Source organism: Lepisosteus platostomus, chromosome 10 (assembly GCF_059453375.1).
Source record: "Lepisosteus platostomus isolate fLepPlt1 chromosome 10, fLepPlt1.hap1, whole genome shotgun sequence".
In the NCBI taxonomy this organism is placed as follows: domain Eukaryota; kingdom Metazoa; phylum Chordata; class Actinopteri; order Semionotiformes; family Lepisosteidae; genus Lepisosteus; species Lepisosteus platostomus.
The window spans coordinates 22,458,919-22,472,891 of record NC_142620.1 but is presented as its reverse complement, the minus strand read 5'-3'; the positions used below and the strand labels follow the sequence as shown (position 1 = coordinate 22,472,891).

Below are 13,973 nucleotides of genomic sequence, written 5' to 3'. Positions count from 1 at the left end.
TGATAGCACGTTTATGGGCGCTATCCTGTCAAAGTTTTTTTTTTTACTTTGTCCCCCCAGTTCCTCACCACTTTAATTCCTTTCACAGTTGAAATAATAAATATTCATGATTTGTGTTGCAGATTTCTTTCCCAGCTGATAGGGTGACGTATGCGTGTATGTGTGTGAGAGTTTTGGTTGCGGCGGGGGAGTGAGGTAGCGAGACTTGCTATTTGAATTCACTACTGCGATGCTTCGGAGAATGGGCATCCCTTCTGAAGGAGCGGATCGAAATAAATACTGTAAATAAACCGGACAGCTCAAATGTAAAGAAATAGGCGAAAGGGAGCGAATCTTGCGTTGCATCATTATCTTCGCATTCGTTTCCTGCAAAAAGACATGACGGGAGTGTAATTTAAATGAATGGATTCAAATTAGGTTTATATTTATACGTATATTTTTGTATTATCATTTTGCATGTGTCTATTTTTAGGGAAGCGGCTTCAAACGCACCACAACCAAATATTTTTAAGGTAACGCGAAATTAAGGAAGAGCTGCTGGTCTGGGGAACCTTATGGATTGGAAGCCTCAAGCGTTAATTGAAGCAACCTTCTCAGAGCGCCTTCCTTTCCCCTGACAGCTGCGAAAGCAAAGGAGAGCTGCTCTCGCCAGCGACAGGCCGAGCACCAGGAGCGAGTCATCCTCTATTCGGCCACATCGATGTGCCGCCGAGTCAGAGGGGCACAGATCGGCTCTGAGTGAAGCGGTCGCCCCGGGGTGTACTTGTCTGGGGGGGGAGGGGGCGACACATTTGAAAGGTGGGGTGACAGAAAACCAAACTCTTGCTATAAAGAAAGAGAAACAAGGAAGCAAGCGGAATTTAAAGCCTCCAAAAAGACAGGAAGCACGTATCCAGGTAAGCGCTTTCACAAACGCACAGTATGGCAGGATTTACTAGTATCGCTGTCCGTTAACTAGTATTGGACTGCACTGTAGGCGCAGGTGGCAGTAGTTCCTGAACCCGGCTACAGACGTTACAGTGTGAGGCGAAGCTCCTTCATAGGTTTTTGGCAGTTTGCGGGGAGATGGGTTGGGGGGCTGAATAAGTGAGCTGGATTTTTGTTTTAGGACGCCGGCATGTGGTTGGGTCTCCTATTTCAAACATTTGTATTTCTTCTCCTTGGACTCTTGGGACTTCATAATACCTAACCTGCAATATTATCATGAGGATCATTAAAATACTTACTGCAGCGTTAGAATAAAAATAAGGTCGGGTGCTTTAAACTTGAACGTGTCTCGTTTACACATACATGTTTATCGTACCAGACTTGAAATGTTATAGCAGCTTCATAAACGACTTTAGACAGGAGTGAAATACACCGAACTAAAATTACATTGAATGTAGTAAAAAACTAATTCTTAGTGCGCTCTATATCTGTAAGCAACATTATCAGCAAACGACTCTTCTTGCGTGTGTGTGGGTTTTCTGTGAAACGTGCCGGCGAGGAGGCGATTACATGGAAAGGTGTAACGGGAGGGCTCGGAAAGGTTCTGTTGTGAAGGGGCATTCCCCCATTTAAGTGTTCTGTGAATTAATTATTCAGCTTTTCAGTACACGCAATGTGCATTTATTTAGACTTTCCTCTCGTTATGTCCTCACGTTGTGGAATCCGGTGATCTCTTTCCATTAACAAATAATGGGTTACATAATGCATGTTATTGTGCTACATAGAAATCGGGTACTTTAATCTGATCACTGGAAACCTCAAAGGATTAATGACGAGCCATACTAAATGGTTGTGCCAAAACAGATTATCAAAACATGGAATGGGGGTCTGAAGTCCAATGCCACACAGTTGAATCGCGTTGTAGTAAAAAAATGCTTATTTATGTCGATTTCGAAAAGGGTATATTTGATTTGCAAAGATACGATGAAATAATGCCGTCCCATTTTCCCAATAGTTAGTCGTGCAATAGCTGGGTCTGACAAATATAACAGAGAAAGGCTTGTTTTAATATTTGCATGAAAAGGAGGAAAAAAACCTGCTGGTTTGCTGAAGGGTTTCCCCTTCCAGTGAAGTATCCAATTCAGCGAGGTCTAGCAGTGAGAGAGTAGGTAGCGAAAAGGAGTAAGCAAACTGGGGTGCATCATGATTAATTTAGAGCAGCTGTCGTGCTCTGTCTACATGTGCTGAGATCTTGTTTATTAGGGATTCAAATATAGCCACTGCTCAGCAAGTCTCTTTCCAAAATAGGGAAAGAGAAATGTCGCTCATGTTGGTTTCTAGCTCCGCCGACACTCGTCATCTCTGGTGATTCGACATATCGTTTATATGGTGTGGTGGAACTGGGTCCGTAATAAGTCTATCGTTAATTACTAATAAAACCTTAATGTTTTTAGTGGGGAGGTCATTTTCCCACTACATTTGTCACGTCAGTTTCGCCTTTTTTATTGTTAGAATATACTATATATAACGCACACGCAGCGTCCCAGATACATCAGCTTTACTGATTACAAACGTAAGATTAAACCAAAAAACTGTTCCCCAACGTCTCTCCCCGATCAGTCAGATGATACAGAGGTGTGGGAGATGACAGAGCTAATAGCTATGTGCTCTCAGCCGCGGTGCGTAATGTAACTACACGGCGCTGGGTTAATTTAATCATTCCTTGAACACTCAGTATCTTATCTGACTGTGGCTTATATTATTTGGTTAATTAATTCCTTTCTGCTGCAAATAATTTGTCGAAAGTTAAGCAAGTAATGTTAAGCCAAAAATCCGAGTGAAGTTATGTGAGAAATTACTAACACTTGCTGTTCGCGATATTGAACTGGTTTTCACGGTCACTCTGAACGCTGTCAGTCAATAGTACGTTAGGAAAGTACTATTCAAGCTTTGCTTTCTTTTGATTGTTATTTGAGTGTATTTGCCTTGGTGGACGTGTAAAGTAACCATCCGGGCTCCTAATGGGTGCACTTTGAGATCGGGAATGTCTTTCTCAGTTGCCCTGTGTAACTTGGCTTTAGTATATTCGTGAATATACTAAAGATGCACATAGGTGCATCTAAAATATATTTTTGAGTCTGTGTGACTTTTTTATGTTATCCATATCTTTACATTTGCCGTTGTATTCTGTTAATTAATAATGTTTTACTCTAATCTGCTATATCTGTTCCAAAATCAGATTTGTAAAAGTGATTAACTGGTTGCTCAATCTGACTGTGAACAGGATGAGTGAATCAAGCTCTGCTTAATTTCTGTGCATGGTGAGTGAAGCGCAGAGATGATGTTCAGTTTATGTGTTCATTTATTTCAGGTTGAAGGCATCTTGGGATTCTTGTCCTTTCTGAAAAGCATCCAGTAGTTTATTGGGCCAGGTGGTCATCCAGTATAACAGATGTGTGAAGTTAAACAATTATTAATTATTAAGCATTTCACTTTTCTGCTTTACTAGTGCAGCTCAGAGAAGCATGGACCCAACAGCAGTGTAATGAGTCTTCTCAGTATATTTCCCTGTGTATGAACACTAGATCTTAGTTAGAGGCACTTGTGACAGGCCTCATCGAGCTTAATGAACCCATTCCAGTGATGTCGCTCGGTGCTCTGTCAGTGGCAAGGTGGTCTGGCAGAGTGAGTTAGTCACTTGTTCTGTGCATCTTGAGCGCCAGTCTAGTGCCTGAGATGGTGGCTTTAGGAAAGGTCTGACTGCACATGGCCTGAAGGCTGGTGCAGAGCCTTTGCACAGCGTAGGGTTCTCTCTACACAAAATGTGTTTTGACAGGAGTTTATCCTCTCAAGCGTGAGAATTTCATGCAAACTGTATAGACTTAGGTGGGGGATTGCTAAATGAAATACAGGACACTGCGTTAACCCTGCGGAATTTTAAATGCTTTTTGCACTTGTGATGGGTCTCATGTCTCTGGGCTACATACCAATTGAGACAGCTCAAGAGTCTTTCTCGCTTCCTGGTGGACAGATTGATATGTCACTCTTCTAACCCCTTCATAATTCTTCAGGTTCATGTAAACATCTTCCCTCACTTATGTACCTGGTAAGACTTGGAGTCTGTAAATGTTTAAAAACTCCTGTTGCCTTGTGGGTAATGGATCTATGACTAGCATGTGACCCACTTTAAGATAAAATAGCAATAGTGTCAAGATTTAATTTATATTGTAACGCATACGGCCGACAGGCACTGTGTAAGAGCCGGCTTACCAGAGCAGTGACGTTGCTGCCCTTCCCTGTAATAGCAGGACTACAGCCCCTGGGCTGTAGAGAGATCTCTACCTGGGTAGCCCTGGGTTCGAGCCCCCGACGGTGCAGGGCCGACCTGATGCGGCAAGGGCGCCCACCGGAACCCTGTTGCGTTACAATGTTTTATGATGGTGCAAGAAGGAAGCCAGCTGTGGATCACAAAATTACAGGCTGAATGTCCTTTTAAAGCTAGAGATAATATATTTTTTGAAACACCTGCATTATTGATTGTTTGAGGTTTGTGTTTCACTCATGCCTGTAGAAATGCAGGTTAAGCAATGTTTATATACAGTAGCAGTTTCTAGGTCCAAAAAACAGCAAATGAACAAATCATTTCTAGACATTTTGACAAATGAAAGCCTGAAAGACCTGCTCCAGGTCTCCAGGATAATGCTGATTATCTCAGGTTTGAATCCAGAGTGTGTCACATGACAACTGTCACTAAGATCTCCTAAAGAAGTACTGACAGACTGCAGACTGACGATGTTCTCCCTACTGTGGCCCAGTGTCCACTGACAATGTTTCTCACTATACCTGGGGTGTCCAGTTCTGTTCCTGCAGTGCATGTGTATCTGCAGGTTTTCATTCTTACCCAACTCTTAATTAGCCAAACCATTTGGTTACTGACGTAGCTGGACCAATTTTAGAGCTTCTTCCAGCTCTTCAGGTACTGCTACTTTAAAGGGACATTGAAGCTTTGTAGGACCAGGATTAGACATTCTTACACTACTGAGTCTCTAGCCCAATTATTAAATAACAAATTATGGTTATAGTAACAGAGCATGTAATATGGTATGGTATCCTTCTTATATGTTCTTTGATACCTTGTCTTCTGATAAGAGCTCTCTATTCATCATATGTACTACTGTAAAAGAGCAGATTAGTATCATCCTGTACTTTTTAATGGACATTTTAGCAGTAACAAGAAGTGTTTTCTACACAGTTCTGTTGCCTTTCAAATTTATCCTCACCGTGTGCTATTTTATTAACCTGTGTTTTTTGGCCTTTGAATATCAGAAATTAATGTGTGGCCCAATAAGTTTTTTACTACTGTACTTTTTGGAAATAACTCCTTTAATAATGCATAGCCCTGGAAAAGAGACCTTTTCACAGGCATAATTCAAGGATAGTTGAAAAAGGAAGCTAGGCACACAAATAAGTTCCCTGGAGTATTAGCTGCTGCATTTAGGAAAATAGGACATGCTCTCTCTGCCAGGCCTTTTGGAGGCAAGGGGAGATAAAAGGTGGATTGAGTTGAGTCCATCCCTGACCATACCTTTTCATTTCTCTATGTGTGGTGCAAAAATAAAGAACTGAAGAATGTGTACTTATCCTTGGCTCAAACCTGGTATAGGAAAATGTAAAATGATGGTTTCCTAAAAAACAGAAATGAAAATGTGGTGTGTGGTCACAGTTAAGCAATTTATATTCAGACCACTGCTTAACTTCCTACTAAATTTAGAGGGCATTATTAAAAACCGTGTGAAAGTACAGGTAAAACTGAGAACTGGAAGCACTTCTTTACACAAAGGGATGTGGGAGTTTGAAAGAACCTTGTCAGCCAAGTTGCCAAAGCCAATATCCTGTTTTCTTTTAAGAAACACCCAGATAAGATATTGTATTAATACCACTTAGTTTTTAACTCATAAATGGGCTGAATGGCATTTTCTCATTTGTAACTGTTCTTATGTATTGCGTTTTTGTTGTGTTTGCTATTTGATCTCCAAATAGTTTTGGTTACACTCCTTTCAAATTCACACACAGAGTCCCATAGGGAATCCCAGACTCTCTCACTAGTTTGCACTTAGGTCAGGTTGCCAGGACAGCTCAGTTTTAATAGTGAAATGGAGTGGTTCTGTGTGCATTGCTTTTAGCTGTGCAAGCATAAAAAATTCAAAACTGATCTCAGTCAGGACGGGACACCCCATCTCTCTGACGTGGGACACAGCATGTGAAATTATTTCCATTGCAAAGTTCACACTTTATAATTTCTTTCACATGTGGTATTAATCCACATGGGTGCAGTGGTTAGCATTGCTGCCTCGCAGAGCTGGGACCCTGGGTTCAATTCCAGACCTGGGTTCTATTTGCATGATGTTTGTATGTTTTCCCTGTGTTCATGTGGGTTTCCTCCTACAATTATGCCAGCAGCCATATCACTCTGAAACTCACAACTGGCAACCCACTGAAGCTAACCAGGTGTGAGCCTGGTTAATACCTGGATGGGAGACCTCCTGGGAAAAACTAAGGTTGCTGCTAGAAGAGGTGTTAGTGAGGCCAGCAGGGAGCGCTTACCCTGTGGTCTGTGTGGGTCCGAATGCCCCAGTATAGTGACGGGGACACTATACTGTAAACAGGCGCCGTCCTTCGGATGAGACATAAAACCGAGATCAAGACTCTCTGTGGTCATTAAAAATCCCATGGCGTTTCTCGAAAAGAGTAGGGATGTAACCCCGGTGTCCTGGCCAAATTTCCCATTGTCCCTTACCAATCATGGGCTCCTAATAAAATAAATCTCTGTTGTGAAAAACCTCATTATGGTCCCCCTGATAAACGTTTAGTGGAAACACACTTAAAAATAAATCTTCCACTCCAGAGCTGCTATCAGCCTTCATATCTGCAATCACATACCCAGTCTGATTTTGTGTTCAAATATGATTCCCACTATTACTAACATACTGTATGACTGACTGTTGAGACAGTTTGAAGCCAGTTTTACCTGTATTTGACTCCACAGTTGTTTGATGACACAATGTCCTATAATCTATTTAATAAGGTCATATCAAGTCTCTAAACAGCTTTCATGGCCTAAAAAAAATGTTTATCTGATATAGATATAGAATTGTACTCGAGCATACCTACATTCTCAGCCATCACTTTGGTAGAATCTAAATCAGAATTTTAAAATTATTTTGCACAACCAGATGTCTCAAAAGGCACTTTGCAGTTACATTTCCCTGCTTTTTACTACAGCAGTTGAAGTGATATACCTACAATTTTTACTCCCAACTAGAGAGCACAACTGGGGACTATGTGGAAGTGTGTTTAAAACTGTGAACAGGAGACACCTCTTTACCCAAAGGGTTGTGGTACTCTGAAGCTACTGCAATTGTGTTGAAGCCAATACTCTTTTCATCTTCCCACTGATAGCTGATGTGTGGTGAGCGTTCAGGCGCACTATGGCTGCAGTAGCATCATCCAGGTGGGGCTGCACATAGGTGGTGGTGGAGGGGAGTCCCCATTACATGTAAAGTGCTTTGAGTGGAGTGTCCAGAAAAGAGCTATGCAAGTGTAAGCAATTATTATTATTATTATTATTATTATTATTATTATTATTAATTCAACAACATACTGGAAGGTTAATTTGCTTCTAGGAAAGCTGACCCTGGTGTGAGGAAATGCATATCTCTGTTTGTGTCTGTTTAAACATGATGATGGACTGGTGCCCAACCCAGGGTGCACCCTGCCTTGTGCCTGTTGTTTTCCAGGAAAGTCTTTGGCTACCCTGCGACCGTGGACTGGAAGAAGTGGTTAGACAGTAGATGAACGGATGAATAGAGTAATCTACGTTTGTTGGGTGTACAGCACCAAAGAAAGTGACGAAACTGAACTGCGAGAAGTGCATATGGTTGTTTGTTGAAAAAGTTGGCTTTATATAAACTGACAGTAATCCCTTCCCAAAAAGCATAGCAGCAAATCCATTCTGGATCTCTGTGGAAAACTGAATGTTGAAAATATAATGTGTTGTCTCATTTTTTTATTTGCTCCATAGAGCACAAAAGACGTGTCAATTCTGCGTGAGCAGTAGTCTCAATGTGCTGTGTTAATGCGGACCACAATGGATTTTTGCTTAGTGCTTGTGAATTTTAACTCCAGAAGCAGGCCTGAGAGAGCTTATTTTTATGTTTTGATGAGGCCCTCAGGATTAATTTTTCCATGGATATCAGGGGTATGGAAGATGCCTTTCTTCTTGCTTCTCCATGGAGTTGGATTGACCCTAGTGCTCAGATGAAACTAGTGTAGCTCATTAACCATGAATGGTAAAGCAAGAGACTTGGATCGGAAAACCACTCAGTCTTAAACTGCACTGGGCCATAGCTCTCTGGAGAAAACCGGTGCAAGGGAAGAAAGATCTAATTTAATTTAAAGGAAAATAAATAAATTATTGCATATGAGAGACCAAAGGGAAAAATGGAAGTGGAAAATAAGGAACTTGTAAAGCACATTTTTATTGCTGAAGCAGAGATGGTCTTTTTTTCTGGGCAGCAGATCCCTTTTCTGTAACAGCAGTTACTCCCACCCGGGACTTGACCCCACAGAACTCTGGTCCAGAGACTTGCCCACCACTCTGTACTGCTGCCCATCGTGAAATACTAAATCAATAAGATTTGTTGTCGGTAATAATTCTTCCACACATTTTGCATTTGTTTCTGGGGATCCCCAATTCAGCATTTGAGTACCTTCAGGGTTGTTAAAGCCCTAGCTAAGAACCACTGAGCTTGTGAAAGCTGTGCTCAGCGCACCTTTGTAAGTTTCTGTTGGTTCAGTATTCCCCCGTGTCAAAATATGATGACAGTCTAATGTTTAATTTTTTGTATTCAGCATTCGTTATAGTTTATCTGCTAACACTCTGGTCTATAAGTAGCTACAGTAGCAATGTTCTCTGGTTTTTGCTTCTAAATTAGGCTCAGCACTTTTTAACACTTCATGTGTATATCTGGCTCTAAAAGCATGTCTCTGAATTTCCAGCCCATTTACAAGAGTTAAAAACTGATCTTTTTCAGCATTACATGTCTGAAAAGGTTATAGACAGTATGATCATAAAAATGCTCCAGTTTTATTTGTACTGAAATGTGGTGTTAAGCCTCCGCCTTGATCGTTCCAGGGCTAAAACGTTTCTATTTTCTCAATGCAAACAGAAATAGTCTCACAATGTTATTTGTGTTTTGTGTTTGGTTTTTAATTCCCACAAATGCAAAGTGCTTCATTTTGTTTTAGGAGTTACTTTCCGTATTCTATTTGCAGTCTTGATGAGATGCCTCACAGTGCTGTTGGAGCTAGAGAAGCTATATTTTATATTTTGTCAAGATCTTATTTTTACTGCAAATTTCACCCTAAGGATTTCTGTCCTGTTGCTTAGCACAGACCTTTATGGATTGTATGCATGTATGGATTGATGGTATTGGTTTTGCAGCCTGTCAGTCCGATTTGCTGCAAGGCTAAAGGCTGTCATTTGGACAATAGACAGAAAATCTCATTTAAGGAGTGCTGTCTCAAATGCAGTTTCCTATTACTTACGTTTTTGTTTTTCCTGTTTTCGTGTGTGACTCTTAATGTATGTTTCTCTGCATCTCCCTTGATAATTGACCATTTTTTAAACACCTTTTTAAAGGCACAAGTACTATTACAGTACATAAATCTGAACGGAGCAAACACTTCAAATAGGTCCTCTCAGAGCTGAAAAGGGGAGTATGTCCTGAAGGAGTTTAAAATAAGGAAATTACTCCTAATCACAGTCAATTAAGCAATTAAGATCAGATGTGGAATGCAAATAAGTGGGCCCTTTACTTGTCAAGGTCTTGAGCTGCCCATAACTGCCTTAGAGTTTCTGTGGTACTCCAATGCCAGTCTCTAGTAGATATTCTTTTTTCTGCTGAGAAATCTTTTCAACATTACAACAAAAGACCTAACCTCCTTTTTCTGAGGCTACTCTTAACTGGAATCATAATTCTTTATCATAGACAATTATGTTCACAGCAGAAATATAATTGCAGATAAGAATCACAAAACATATTACAAGTTGGTGAGCAGCAGGACGCTAGCATCCCAGTAATGGCATAATGCTGACTCTATACAGCTATATGCCATTTTCTTTAAACCGCAAATGCTTTGTACAGCTTATAGGTCTGTTAAAGATCAAATAGCTATCCAGAGAAAGGACATTAAAAATTAATTTATTTTTCCCAGATATTATCTTCTAGGTTGCAGTTTTGAAGAATTAAGGATTTAGAAATAAGCTGTTTAGTTTGCTTTGATATATAGCCACACACCCCTGAGAGGTGTCAATTCTCAGCACTGGTGCTCACAGATTCTTACCGGGCGAAGCGGTGGCTCTGTGGCTAAGGATCTGCGCCCGTGGCTGGAAGGTTGCTGGTTCAAATCCCACAGAGGATTTCCGCAGAGGAATCCTACTCCGTTGGCCCCTGAGCAAAGGCCCTTAACCCAAACTGCTCCAGGGGCATCTGTCTGTGTGTCTGTGTCTCATGGAGCAAGCTGGGGTATGCGAAAAGACGAATTCCTAATGCAAGAAATTGTATAGGGCTAATAAAGTGATGTTATGTTATGTTATGATGTTACAATATAGGCCAGAGGAAAAGTCATAGTTTTGATTTTGAAAGGGGTTTTTCTCAGTATTTTTCAGTAGTGATGCACTTGAGTACAATTCTCTAGACATAGACATTTCTGTAATTATATATCTATACAGAATTAGATTCTATGTTTATTAATCTGTCAAAGTAGCATAGGATGTAGCCAGGGTGCTCAATATATACAACATATATAACATAATTATTATTATTGTTATTATTATTATTAACACAGGGAGATTTTCATGGCACTTTTTCTCCATTTGACCTAGCTAGCCATTTGACCTGCATTAGAATATCACAGCAAAGTCATTTAGTATGAAAGGAATTTGAAAAGTTCTGAGCCCAGAAGAGAAGACATATTTTGGCTCACAGCTCAGCTCCTGCACTGTGAAGGGAGTGTGAGCACGTCAGATTGTGCTCTTACACCACCCCCGACACCCCCTGCCCCCCACCCTAGGTAAAAGGTTTTAATCTTTTGATATACAGCAAGGCGCACAGCCAGATGACAGGAGAGTTAGAGCCTCATATACAGTAGCTGGTTATCTCTCACTGATGGCACTGCAAGCCTGCAGGTGCCGATGTCTGAGAAGACCTAACGCCCACTCTGCCCCAGTTATAAGTGGTTTGTGAAGTGATCCAGGTTAGAACCAGCAGTATCTGGGCTATAGAGCTGATTTGAAAATCTTTACCGCTTCAGCATCATTTATGTGTTTATGCTAGGTAACACTTGTGTCTTCAGTAATTTTCTGTGGTTCGTTTTCAGACTGATGACAATTGAAATCTGGTGACAACACAAGGCCTTATTTTTATACTATTTGCATTAACATAGGCGGCAAGTAGTTGCAATGATTAAATGGACCAGGATACTTTTTGAAGGGCTCTCTGTGGTAAAGCAAACACAAACCAAATTGAAAAGTTAGAATATACCCCTTTTAACTTTCATTTTAACACTTCTGATAATATGAGAGCACAAGGGCATAATACCTGAAAGCTCTAGAGATAGATCTGTGTTGTATAGCTTTTTGTAAGAGCTAGATGACATGAGGTTGCCGTCTTCTGAGTTGGAACAAACTGACTAAATCTCTCGTATAAGCAGGCCTACTCCCACATAACCATGGCAACCATCAGCCGTACCTCCCAAGCCCAGAGAAGTGTTTACCGGCCCTGATCCTGGAGTACCCAGAGTGTTCTGCATTCAGGTCTTAGTTGCACAAATAATTTCTTTTATGTGTAAGTTTTCCTAGAATTGTAAAACAAAATGTATCAAAACGATATATTTCAACTTTTTATTTGTTGCTCTCACATAGTTTTCTAAACCACCCCTAATTGCCCAGGTGGGAATGAGACTGTGTCAACATAATGAGCCTTCTTTGTGATGTATCGACTCATTTGTGAAATGCCACCTGTTCTTGTAAACAAGAATCCTGCATGAGAGGGGTTCTGAAACCCAACGTTAGTATGACAACACACAGCAATTTTCATTCTAATTTCTTACCTCGTCCTTCTGTTTAAGAGCTGATAGTGTTTTGTAAATATGTTTTTTATGTGAACAACACAAATTGGAATCGCCGCTTGTGTGTTTTCAAGTCTTGTCCCAGTTATGAGTTATGAGCTCTGCAACCCCCAGATGGGCAGAATGGGGACGTACTGTAGAAGCAGATTCCTCAGAACCCCCCCCCCCCCCCACGTTCGAGGCAGTCATCTCTGGACATGTGCCATGGGCTACTTGGCACCACACAGGACAGTCTGCGCTGATTGGAGGAGGGGAGCACCAGCTGCTTACCCCTTGGTCAGCTGGAAGAGCCTTGGCCAACTTTATCTCAACCCTACGCTCCGGGAATCCTGGTCATGGTCAACTGGTGATGTGATTCGGGTTCAACCTGGAGATGCCTGCATGGTAAAACTCAATCCTTAGCAAGCGCCTTAACTGGTTGAACCACTCAGGAGCTCAGAGGTGAGCCCCTTTGTCTTCTGGAATGAAAACCAGAAGACAATGGAGTAGTCCAGGATCAGAACTGGGAAACCCTGTCCTAGGTTATCTCCCGGATTCTATTGCTATCTGATCATGTATTGAGTCCTGGCTTGATAGATAATATTTGTATTGCTGTCAGTCTTGATTGTATGTTGTTGATATTTACAATATTTACTATTCAGACCTTCAGAAACATTGTTGCTATCATACATCAGGTGTGGCAGCACTCTGAAACAGTTATTAGTTTTGCTGCCTCACAGCACTGGAGCCCCGGATTCAATTCCTGGGGTTTTATCTGTGTGGAGTTTGCACGTTCTCCTCACAATCACTAGGGTTTCCTCTGGGTCCTCTGTTTTCCCATAGTCCAAAGATATGTTGGAAGGTTAATCGGCTTCTGGGAAGACTGGGTCCAGGATGTATCGAGTTTGCCCACATTGCATGCCAGGATAGGTTCCGGCTCTCCTGTGAAACTGAATTGGAAGAAGCAGTTAGAAAAATGGATGGATGAATCACATTTATAAACTACAAAAAACAATGGTGTACATTTACCAGAACTGTACTATTCACATATCTTTCACAAACAGTACTAGATTGTATTTTATCTAATTACATGAGTAAAAAAGGACTTAGAACTTATTTTCGGTAAAGCGCCTTAGGAATAGGTGTAAAAAAAACAGCTTACAAAAGTCCTTTTAAAAGTGCACTTTTATAATTGGTGACAGAACTGGTTAGTATTTGTAGGATCTCTTTTCTGGCAAGCAGCAGTTCAGAGTCCTTTAAATGTAGTGTAGTGGAGTGTAGTGTTACACGTTTTGAAGAACCAAGGACTTTTCTCACGAAGAGATTAAGCTGTGTTTCTGGCTCCCGGCAGAACTGTTACACTCTGGATAAAGCAACTGCAAGCAGCGTCTTTACAGAGGAAAGCCCGGAAAAAGAACAGTGATTATATGATTGTATTTGTCAAAATCCTGGGCTGAGACTGTGTGTATAAGAACCTCACAATGAATGTTCCTTTTTGACACTTTTAACTTCAGAAAATGAAGTAGCGAAAAAAATAAAGCGTTACTGTCGTCATCTGAGCAGTTGATCTCCTCTTTCACAATCGTAGTGCCACTCAAGCGATTGTCAGAGGAAACTTATTAACACGAGTGATTTTCATTGTGAGATATAATGAACTGTTGGTATTTTGAGATGTGAAGTCAGGTCACAGCAAAAATTGGCTCCTTTTTCCCTTTTTATCAGATGCGAACTTCATCCCCAGATAAATGTCACAAAAGGATAGAATACAACTTGTCAATGTGTTGTTTTTTTTCTAAATGCTGTTCTGCATAAAGGCATTTGTGTTGGAGACCCAGAATAGCATCAGTACATGTGCTAAGAAATCTTTGTTGTGAAAA

The 13,973-nt window shown here is 40.9% G+C and overlaps 1 protein-coding gene across 2 annotated transcripts in view; it reads left to right on the top strand.

Annotated features, from left to right (window-relative positions):
* The first annotated feature begins 177 nt into the window (after nt 1-177).
* slc8a3 (solute carrier family 8 member 3) overlaps nt 178-13,973 on the top strand; it is a 146,053-nt gene continuing 132,257 nt past the window's right edge. For both annotated transcript variants that reach the window (XM_088648820.1, XM_088648819.1), the window contains exon 1: nt 178-896. The gene's annotated coding sequence lies outside the window, so the exon portion shown is untranslated. The remainder of the gene's footprint in view (nt 897-13,973) is intronic.